Source organism: Nerophis lumbriciformis, linkage group LG38 (genome assembly GCF_033978685.3).
Source record: "Nerophis lumbriciformis linkage group LG38, RoL_Nlum_v2.1, whole genome shotgun sequence".
In the NCBI taxonomy this organism is placed as follows: domain Eukaryota; kingdom Metazoa; phylum Chordata; class Actinopteri; order Syngnathiformes; family Syngnathidae; genus Nerophis; species Nerophis lumbriciformis.
In genome coordinates, this window is record NC_084585.2 from 19,128,335 (window position 1) to 19,133,186 (window position 4,852).

The window sequence follows — 4,852 nt, forward strand, 5'->3', positions numbered from 1 at the left end:
TATATTGGGCAGAAGGGGATAACATAAATATAGTTTAATACTTCCAACACTCCCCTCATCATGAACACGCAAGGCACAGGTAATCCCCATCCACATCTGGCCTCAGGACACACTCATGGTGAAACCACCTATCACAGATGTCACAGCAGATCTAAGGTGGGGGAGGAGGATGTAGGTGAGGAGGCAGATAAGTTGGGCCATTAAATGTATATAAATTCCGAATTTAAATAATTCATCATTATCACTGCTACAGCTCCATATCGAGACTTCACAGCCACAGAATCCACTTGCTCATACTACACATGAAATGGACTGAGACCTTTTTCCAGCTTCTGTATGAAATGAGGGAGTAGGTCATGGAAGAGTTAAGTAAACTGTTCTGTATTTGTTGGTTTCACTAACATTTGTAGGGCTTATTACAATTTTTTATTTTTTTACCTCTTTATCATTCAACCTATTTGTACACAAACACATTAAAACAGAAGGTACACTGTTTGAACTCATACGCATTATGCATTGTCACCAAAATACATTTTCCATTTTACTACAATAATGATGTTATCTACTCCCTGCTATTTCACAGCCTGACTGTATTGCACAGTGAAAACGTACCCATTGAGGGTTATCGCTCTCCTCCATCCCACAGCTGTGACAGACCTTGCTGAGATCATCTGTTCCGAAAAAAGAGTATGCATCAATATTCAGTCTCGAATTTCTTCAAATATCTTGCTGAAATTAAAATAAACTCCAGTAATATGTAATTGTATTAAGCTGTCCTGATTATTTGATTTAATCTGTGCCATCAATATTTTTTATGGTTTAAAAATGTTAGTGGCAAACCTCATTTGAAATACGTCATCATTTACCGAGAAAAAATCTGTTTTTAAATGTGTTAAAGTAAAGCAATATGTTAAGCAGTCAACCAATTTTCAAATTCTTAAAATCAAGACTGTCTTGTATTACCTGGAGCAGGGGTCCCCAAACTACGGTCCACGGGCCGGATCCGGCCCCCCAGCATCCAAAATCCGGCCCACAGGAAGTCAGAAGTTAAACAAAAAGTTTTAATTTTTAATTTTTTATTTTTTTATTTTATTTTTTTTAAATCTTTCTTTTCTAATCCATTTTCTACCGCTTGTTACTCTTGGTGTCTCCTAGCTGCTCAGGCAAATCATATTGTCTAAAAATGAATTTTCCCATAGATAACGTGACAATGTTAAATGTTGATGAACATCAATGTTAATTGATGTTAAATGACTAAACTGATTATAAAGACAATGTATATATGAATATATACATACATATATATATATATATATATATATATATATATATATATATATATATATATATATATATATATATATATATATATATATATATATATACAGCCTGGCCCCCGGCCAAAATGTTTTAACCCAATGCGGCCCCCGAGTCAAAAAGTTTGGGGAACCCTGACATAGAGGGTTAAAAGAAAGTGAGACAGTAGGACCCAGAGGACCCCTTCCACACATGCACTATTAATGTTACTTAAATAATTCCAGAATATCCAGCATTTATAAATTGGTACAACATAGTGTCTTGTACCAAGGTTATGGGCAATTTCAGTTTAGAACTAAGCATTTGGATACAGTGCTGTACATTCCTCTATAATGGTTTACCCATTCCCCTGTCATTCCAACTGAAGGGCATGGGATTTAAAACAGCTCAAACATGAAGTAATTAATATTGATCTGCTAAAAATAAAATTCACCTGTTTCTTGAAGGAGAATAGTGGCAATATCCAGTCTGAAATTGTTCACAGCCGAAAGGTGCGTCTCAATGTTAATTGGCTGCCCTTTCAATATTTTCTCTGCAAACTAAAAAAAAACTTAGGTTAGCGTATAAGCATCTTATGATAAATACATAAACTAGCAAGATGATAAGATCCATGTTTTTACTTTGAGCAACATATGATTATACGCAAGTGTGGAGGTGCGACAGGCCTAAGGCCCAGCGGCAAGACCACCTTGCTGTAATTAAAATTGTTAACATCAAAATTTTGGGATATTTAATGGTACATATCACAAACATGTAAGAAACCAGGTCATGGATTTCTCTTATGAAAAAAGGTAATGACCTTGAGGTTGTCCACATTGTTTCAGTAGTTTACAGTACACTTACTTTTAAGGCCAGGACACCACATGATGTGCCATCTTGCTGGCGTGCATGGGCCAGAGTGCTGCATGTCCACCTTGTCACATTGCAGTCTTTCTTTCGCATAAAGGCCCTTAATGATAGAAATATTACTTGTAAAAAACTATTGCACCATTGTCATTTAGCAGCTCTTAGAGCTGCTTTTTGTCTGACGTTATAGTGCAAGTACTATGTATCAGACATCATCCTTTAATGGAAAAACATACCTTGTTGACTCCAGGCATCTCTGAATGTTCCTTTTAGATTCCCCCAATGGATCCAAAAAAAGGCATCTCCTCTCATGTGGGTAGATGACCTTTGTATTTTTAACATGGAAACAAGATAAGTGAGGCACAAACCTACTATTAGACAGATTCATCTGTAAGATTGAAATGGTACATGAAAATATTTTAGACTTCAGAAATGGCATTTGAAAGGGAGTTTCACCCTTGAAAGTATAGAGGGCCTTCAAAACCACTGATACAGATCTTATAAAAGCAAGATTTGCACAGTACTTCTCATCTCACCGTCAACAGTGAGTTTCATGTCTCTAGGACCTTCCTAGCCAGAGATAGATGGGGGGTGCATTTTATGGCAGGTGGGAAATGCACCCCCCCCATAACTCCAGTTCTGGTAGTCCAATTTTCACATGGTTTTCAGTGTATACCCGGGGGGCTACGTTGAGTAACCAGAGTGAGTTTCATGTCTCTAGGACCTTCCTAGCCAGAGATAGATGGGGGGTGCATTTTATGGCAGGTGGGAAATGCACCCCCCCCATAACTCCACTTCTGGTAGTCCAATTTTCACATGGTTTTCAGTGTATACCTGGAGGGCTATGATGAGTAACCAGGGTGAGTTTCATGTCCCTAGGACCTTCCTAGCCAGAGATAGATGGGGGGTGCATTCTGTGGCAGGTGGGAAATGCACCCCCCCATAACTCCACTTCTAGTAGTCCAATTTTCACATGGTTTTCAGTGTATACCCGGGGGGCTACGATGAGTAACCAGAGTGAGTTCCATGTCTCTAGGACCTTCCTAGCCAGAGATAGATGGGGGGTGCATTTTATGGCAGGTGGGAAATGCACCCCCCCCATAACTCCCTTTCTGGTAGTCCAATTTTCACATGGTTTTCAGTGTATACCTGGGGGGCTATGATGAGTAACCAGGGTGAGTTTCATGTCTCTAGGACCTTCCTAGCCAGAGATAGATGGGGGGTGCATTCTGTGGCAGGTGGGAAATGCACCCCCCCATAACTCCACTTCTGGTAGTCCAATTTTCACATGGTTTTCAGTGTATACCCGGGGGGCTACGATGAGTAACCAGGGTGAGTTTCATGTCTCTAGGACCTTTCTAGCCAGAGATAGATGGGGGGTGCATTTTATGGCAGGTGGGAAATGCACCCCCCCCCATAACTCCACTTCTGGTAGTCCAATTTTCACATGGTTTTCAGTGTATACCCGGGGGGCTACGATGAGTAACCAGGGTGAGTTTCATGTCTCTAGGACCTTTCTAGCCAGAGATAGATGGGGGGTGCATTCTGTGGCAGGTGGGAAATGCACCCCCCCATAACTCCACTTCTGGTAGTCCAATTTTCACATGGTTTTCAGTGTATACCCGGGGGGCTACGATGAGTAACCAGAGTGAGTTCCATGTCTCTAGGACCTTCCTAGCCAGAGATAGATGGGGGGTGCATTTTATGGCAGGTGGGAAATGCACCCCCCCATAACTCCACTTCTGGTAGTCCAATTTTCACATGGTTTTCAGTGTATACCTGGGGGGCTACGATGAGTAACCAGAGTGAGTTCCATGTCTCTAGGACCTTCCTAGCCAGAGATAGATGGGGGGTGCATTTTATGGCAGGTGGGAAATGCACCCCCCCCCATAACTCCACTTCTGGTAGTCCAATTTTCACATGGTTTTCAGTGTATACCTGGGGGGCTACGATGAGTAACCAGAGTGAGTTCCATGTCTCTAGGACCTTCCTAGCCAGAGATAGATGGGGGGTGCATTTTATGGCAGGTGGGAAATGCACCCCCCCCCATAACTCCAGTTCTGGTAGTCCAATTTTCACATGGTTTTCAGTGTATACCCGGGGGGGCTATGATGAGTAACCAGGGTGAGTTTCATGTCTCTAAGACCTTCCTAGCCAGAGATAGATGGGGGGTGCATTTTGCACCCCCCCCCCCCCCATAACTCCACTTCTGGTAGTCCGATCATCACATGGTTTTCAGTGTATACCGGGGGGGCTATGATGAGTAACCAGGGTGAGTTTCATGTCTCTAGGACCTTCCTAACCAGAGATAGATGGGGGGTGCATTTTATGGCAGGTGGGAAATGCACCCCCCCCATAACTCCAGTTCTGGTACTTCGGGTACTTATTTTGGTAACGTTATTTGTGAATGTTCAATTTGAAACTTCTTAAAACCAAATCAAAGGTAGACATCAGATGCATTCATTTATTTATTCATCCATCCACCCATAAGCTCCTTAAAGTTAAAGAAAATGTCATATTTTTAAAATACGAGTATTGGATCACGACAACACGTCAAATGAAGCAGCAAACATTCGTCCTTCTTGATGTCTCTAAAAAAGTACATATAGAGGTTTACTTTGGTGTACACATTCTTTACAGTATAGCTGTCATTTGGTAGACAATACTACATTTTCGGGACAGCAAATAT

At 41.3% G+C, this 4,852-nt stretch overlaps 1 long non-coding RNA gene across 1 annotated transcript; it reads right to left on the reverse strand.

The window, feature by feature from the left end:
• Positions 1 to 281: 281 nt before the first annotated feature.
• Positions 282 to 2,499, reverse strand: LOC133619049 (uncharacterized). The gene is made up of 4 exons (XR_009817389.2): positions 2,400 to 2,499; positions 2,161 to 2,266; positions 1,751 to 1,856; positions 282 to 671 (listed from the first exon to the last, which is right to left on the reverse strand). It is a non-coding gene; the product is annotated as an uncharacterized lncRNA (long non-coding RNA).
• Between the last annotated feature and the right edge of the window lie 2,353 nt (positions 2,500 to 4,852).